Here is a 6,822-nt window from a genome sequence, read left to right as displayed (position 1 = left end):
ACCTTGGGATGATTGTTTGGAAGCTCTTATATCTTTGTGACTTTTCCCCCCATGGCCCTTGGGACCTTGGCCTTGTCTGTGGCCAAGCAGAACAGCTGATCCCTATGCCATATGAAAACCCTTCAGATATTTGGAAGTGGCCATTACCCCCTTCCTGAGCCTTCTCTTCTCCAGTTTAACATCCCCAGGTTCTCCGATTGATCAGCATGTGATATACGCTCTAGGTCCCCCATTGTTCTAGCCACTGACCTCTGACACTCCCGTTGATCGATAGCCTTCCTAAACTCTGGGGTTTGGAACTGACCATTTCTCCAGGTGTGACTTGGCCAGACCAGAGTGGAGTGGAACTCTCTCCTCAGAATTCCTGGATGCTACACCTCTTGTAACGTGGCCCTAAACTGCATTAGTTATTCTGGCCCCCTTATCACACTGCTACTCTTAGTGAGCTTGTAGTCCAAAAAAACCCCCAATTTTTTTTCTAGACAACTATCTAATCGTATTTGGGCCATCCTGTATTTGTGAAAATTTTAGGGACCCAAATATACTTTAAATACATCTCTAAATTTCAGCTTTATTAGACTCAGTCCAATGTTCTAGCCTATTTTTGTGCTCAAAAATCCACTGAAGGCTTCCTGAAAAAGCAGAATAGGTCAAATCTTCAAAGATATAAAATTGTGCTAATAGCTTATGGATTCCATTCTCTTATCTTCTTTGAAAACTAGGACAATATTCTGCCCTCTTCCAATCCTGGAGTAGTAACAACTTAATTTATATTTATATTTAATATATATTTATTTATATAGAGATATAAGAAATATATATTTAATAAAAATATATTTCTAGCTATATAATTTATCCAGCACTTTAAAGTTTGGAAAATTCCTTATAAATACCTCATTTTATTCTCACCACCCTGGGAAGCACATGTTGTTACTGTCTTCTATTCTATTCTGTTTTCTAGTGATGAGACAGAGGTTAAATGACTTGTTCAGAATCACACGGGTGGTACAGAGATTGGATCTGAACTCAGGTCTTCCTCATTCCACTTGAACCACGTAGCTTATATTTCTTCTATTCTCCATAATCTTTCAGCTATCATCTACAGCAATCATATAGGGATTATAGATTTAGATATGGATAGGATTTTTAAAAATAATAGCTTCTTATTTTCCAAATAAATGCACAGATTGTTTTCAACATTCACCCTTGCAAAACCTTTGTTCCAAATCTCTGACCCTCCCTCCTTAACTCCCCTCCCCTATCTGGCTATCCCTAGATAGCAAGTAATTCAATATAGGTTAAATATGTGCGATTGTTCTAAACGTATTTCCATATTTATCAATTTGCACAAGAAAAATCAGATCACAAAGGGGGGGAGGAAAAAAAGGCAACAAAAAAAGGTGAAAATAATTATGTTGTGATTCATACTCAGTTCCCACAGTCCTCCCTCTGGATGCAGATGGCTCTGTCCATCACAAGTTTATTGGAATTGGCCTGAATCACCTCATTGTTGAAAAGAGCCAAGTCCATCACAATTGGTCACTGAATGGGATTTTAGAGACCATGAAGTCCAAGTCCCTTATTTTATTAGGAACTGAGCCTGAAAAAAAAAAAAAGGAATTACTCAAAATCACACAGCTAGCAAATGGCAGAGCTGGGATTTGAACCTTAGTCCTCAGTCTAATCCTCCAGTCATCTGGATCAAGTGACTTGAATTTATCAAGAGCAAATGGCAATGTGTCCTGATATTAGCCATTTTTCTTCTGTCCTCTCCAAGCCAACGAACAGCAGCAAAAATATTTGTAAAAACATTTTGAAAATAAACTATTAAAAAAAAATCAATCAGCCTTCTATCACCAGTTATCATCGCCAAGCAACTTTCACTCATCTTTTAGCTGTCCTCAGACTCTCCTGCCAACTTCAGCCCATTCTGAGCCTTAGGATCAATGACAAAATTCTTACAGGACTTTGCCACACTTCCTTTGATATATGCCCTTCTTTCTTATATACACACAGTCTCATATATTTAAAATGCAAGTGGACTAGTAGTCCCTTGTGCATTTAGATGCTTCAGAAAACTTTTATTCATCATAACTTATTATTTTCAAATTTTCATTTGAGTTTGTCCTCTCTCTTGACTTCCCTGATAGAATTTTAATGCACCAGATCTGTCTCCTCCTTAAACCACTTAAATCTAGTTTCAAAAAGTCTTGGGAGTCTGTCATGGGATGTTCCACCTTCTCTAATCATAAATTTGTGGAAGACATCATCTCTACCTTCAGGCAATCTACTATTAATTTCTTTTTATAAGAATTTAGATCTAGAATAGAATTCCTCTCTCTCTTCTGAAGAGTGAAATTAAAGTCATTAGCTTCTCTGCACTTGGCAGAGAACTCTGGCCAATGTCTTGTCTGTAGCTCCCTATTTCTACTATATTATTCCTCTCTGCCAGGTTTGTGGTTTTTCAAAGTTTTCAGGAATTTCCTCTTTCTGCCCAAATGGTCTGTGGTATACTCTGGTGGCTAAATCACTTGTTTGTTCCTCTGGATTTTCATTTAAACTCTCCACCACACTTTCTCCTCTCCAGTTCCTGGATTTTCTCTCATGAATAGTAGCCAGCACTTAATGCTTAACATGCTATTTCACTTGGCCCTTTTTAATATGCAATCCCTAATACCTGTTATCTATTGTGTTTCCTTTGAAGAAGGCTTATCCATAAAGAGCCATATTCCAAGGATGAGTTTCATCCCTCCAATTCCATGGGTTTTGTTATTGCTTATTTCTTGGATATTGATTTCCTTGAATCTCTACATATGTCAACTGGTATAAATTTGATTGTTTCTCTCAATTACGTTGTTTTTATTGGATTTGGTGGATACATGATTTTAGTGGATGCATAATGAAAGTTTTCTCCTTTGCTCTTTGTTTTTAGTTCAATTCCTTTTAGAATCAATGAGTAATGCTTTTTATCATTTTTTTTTTCCTTTTTGAGTTTTTTCTTGTGCAAGATGATAATTGAGAAATACGTATAGAAGAATTGCACAGGTTTAACCTATATAGGATTACTTACTGCCTAGGGGAGGAGTGGAGGGAAAGGAGGGAGAAAATTTTGGAACCAGAGGGGGAGGGTTTCACAGGGGCGAATGTTGAAAATTATCTTTGCATGTATTTTGAAAATAAGCTGTTTAAAAAATTCAATGAACAAGTCACCAGGCAAATGCATTCTTGACCAGGAACCTGCCATTTTGTGTTTTATGTGGATCCAGAAATCCAGATCCCATTCTCAGTCTCCATAGCTGTTCTCCTTCCTAACATACTTTTCTCTGTTTGTCTTCAGAGGGTATCACTGATGAAAGCGCTACCTGTGCCCTGTAGTCTTCGGTTTCTTGCCCAAAATTTGTCCTTTACTTGGCAGTGCTTTTTTTCTTCTTTTAAAATCTTTCATTTTAATTTTTTAAAATTTAAAACTTAAATAGAAAAAAAAAACCCAAATACCCATTGTCATGTGCACAGCAGAACATAGGGAGGATTCAAAATATATAACAATAAATTTCTAGGTCAAGAATGGGAGTGCTTTTTTTTTTTTTTTCTGAGGTGATTGGGGTTATATGACTTCCCCAGGGTCACACAGCTAGGAAGGCAGTGCTTTCTAAGTTTTGATGTGCCCACCTGAATTACCAGAGGGGAACAATACATTTTAACAAGTCTTGGGAGACTGGAAGAAAGTAGATCTCTCAAAGTACCTACTCCTTTTTCTTCAAGAAGTCTCAGATTTGTTTAGTTCGCGCAGTACCTCATCCCCCGACTTCCTCTGTGGCATTTTCCATCGTCCAACTTTCTGAGATAGCTTTTCCCCCTCTATCTCTTCGGATCTTTTTTCTGGAGAATTTCCCACTCCCCATTTTTACTGCTAGTGGAATCCTGAGTCCTTTTCTCTCAGACTAATTACCATTTGATCCTGGGAAAGGCAGCATCCGTGCCCCAGTGTGCAGGACTCAGTTATAGACCTGAGTTTGAATCCTGGTTCTGCCAACTTACTGTGGCCGTGGGCCAGTAACTGCCCCTCTTTATGCCTCAGTTTCTTCATCTGTAAATGGAGGGAGTAGAAGGAGAGAACTTCTAAGATCCTTTCCACTTCTCAAGCTAGATCACTGTTTCATTCCTACCTTAGGCAGGCAGATGGCGCTGTGCCAGGACTGGAGTCAGGAAGACTCGTATTTCTGATTTCAAATCTGGCTTCAGACACTCCCTGGCTGTGTGACTTGGGCTGGCCCGGCAACTCACTGAACGCTCTTTGCCTCAGTTTTTCCATCTGCGAAATGGAGCCCATGGCACAGGAAGGATGACAGAATTGGGAGTTTAAACACAGGCTCAGGGGAAGCTTGGGTTCAGGCAATTTATCAGGATCACAGACTATTCAAGGCAGGAGAATGACTCAGGCCCTGCCGCAGGTCAAGAGCTCCTTAGCCTAAGTGACTCCATGTTGGAGTCCCACCATCGTGCATACAGCATCAAAGCATATATAGTTTCCAATGGTCACAGTTGTGTTTAGAAAGTTGACTTTGTGATAGATGGAACCTGAGATAGTTCATCTTCCTGTGAAGGGTCCTATTCTTGCCCTTTATTTCAACTACCCCAGTCCAGTTCTTGGGGAAAACTCGTAGGGGCTGCTTGGAGCTCTAGCTAAAGCACAGGGGATTTTAAGTATGGGCTACATCTCTGTAAAACAGATGGCTCCCACAAAGTCGGCCTGCTTCAGCTGATCCAGCCATCCTGGAGAGCAATCTGGAACTATGTCCAAAAGGCAATCAAACTCTGCATCTCCTTTGATCCAGGAGTGCTTCTACTGGGCTTATAAATCTTAAAGGAGGGGAAAGGCCCCTCAAAAAACTTTGTGGCAGCTCTTTTCGTAGTGGTAAGAACCTGGAAACTGAGTGGATGCCCATCGGTTGGAGAATGGCTGAATAACTCATGGCATATGGATGTTACAAAATATTGTTCTACAAGAAATGATCAGGAGGAGGATTTCAGAGTGACCTGGAGACACTTACATGAACTGATGCTGAGTGAAGGGATCAGAACCAAGAGATCCTTGTACATGGCAACAAGATCATATGATGATCAATTCTGATGTACATCGCCCTTCTCAGGAATGAGAAGATTCAGACCAATTCCAACAGACTTGTGATAGAGCCACTGCATCCAGAGAGGACTGTGGGGACTGAATGTAGATCACAACATTGTAGTTTCACTTTTTTTGTTGTTGTCGTTTGCTTTTTTTTTTCTCATTTTTTCATTTTTTGATCTGATTTTCTTCTGCAACACAATAAATGTGGAAATGCGCAAGGTTATCCTATTATACTGGATTACTTGCCATCTAGGGGAGCGGGTGGGAGGAAGAAAGGGAAAATTTTGGAACAAAAGGTTTGCGAGTTGAAAACGATCTTTGCATGTATTTTGAAAATAAAAAGCTATTTAAAAAAAAAAAGTTGATAGCATAAGGAAAACCCAGGGTCTTAAAATCAAACCTAGCCTCACGTTCTAGCTGTATTACCCTGGACAAGTCACCTCGCCTCTGCCTGCCTCAGTTTCCTCATCTATGCAATGGGGTTGACGATAGCACCTCCCTCCGGGAAGTGTTGTGAGGGCCTAACGCATGTTCTGTCCCTTTCTAAATACGGAAATACTTCTGTGACTTCACTGACTTGCGAGATCCAAGCCAGAATGCACGGCACCCCATCCACGGCTGCCCATGTGCAGCTCTCCATGAACTCCCAAAATATCGGACAGGAGCTGGCCCTTCCCCGGTCTCCGGCCTCCTCCCAAGATTCCAAGAGCCCCCGGGGTGAGTCGGTGCCCGCATTAATCGGGGCTTGGGGCTGAGGCCTCTCCTCTGCCCTGTGGGAGGCTCATCTCTCCTGCAAGGACAGGGCCGGCCGCTGGTGCTGGAGAGAGGGCCCTTGGCTGTCTGGGACAAGAGTCTTGGGCCTTCCCCCAAGTCACCTGCTCTTCCCCCCCCCCCCCCGCCCCCCCTGAGCTCTGCCCCGGTTCACTGCCCTCCCGTCCCCCAGGGCAGACTCCACCAGACGCCGAGTAGAGCGGACACTTATTAAGCGCCTGCTGTATGCCTTCCCAGGTACCTCGGGCCAGCCCAGGGCGCTTCGGGGCTGGGCTCCGGCCCGGCAGGGCCTGTGGGCCCTCGGACTGGCTCCGCGAGGCCCAGGGGCGGGAGTGAGGAGCCCCGGCCGCCTCGCCGAATACCCCGCAGCAGGCCCAGGCCCAGGCCTCGGGCGCACGCCCGGCCTTCGCAGGGAAGCACACAAGGGCGACCCGAGCTGCCCCGGCCCCTCGTTAGAGGCCCAGGGAGGAAGCCCCGGAGTCCTCTGGCAGACAGGGAAAGTGAGACCCCGACGGGAGCGTGACCATCGGAGGGGCGGCCCCACGGGCCTGCAGGAGTCGGAACCGGCTTGGGCGGCTTCTCCTTGGCAACGTCCTCACTGGTTGCCATGGAGACACCTCCGGAGGTCCCAAGATCACGAGCGGGCCAATCTATCGACGGGCGCGGTGGGTGAGGGAAGGTTGGGGCTCCCTCAGTTGCCATGGAGACGGCCTTCCCCCCGGTTGCCCTGGAGATGACGCCAAGCGTTTCAGTCCAGAGGTGCCCATGCGCAAGTGCACGCCCGAAAACGGGAGGAGTCGGAGGGAGGGGAGGGGAGGAGTGTGGGCGGGATGCGCAAGCGCATTGGCAACTCTGCCTATCCCGCGCTCTCGGAGGCGGCGCCCTGGAGACGAAGAAGGACCTATCAAAGGTGAGGATCTACT

The sequence above is a fragment of the Sarcophilus harrisii genome, chromosome 3 (genome assembly GCF_902635505.1).
Source record: "Sarcophilus harrisii chromosome 3, mSarHar1.11, whole genome shotgun sequence".
Taxonomy (NCBI): domain Eukaryota; kingdom Metazoa; phylum Chordata; class Mammalia; order Dasyuromorphia; family Dasyuridae; genus Sarcophilus; species Sarcophilus harrisii.
Note: the sequence above shows the minus strand (reverse complement) of the source record.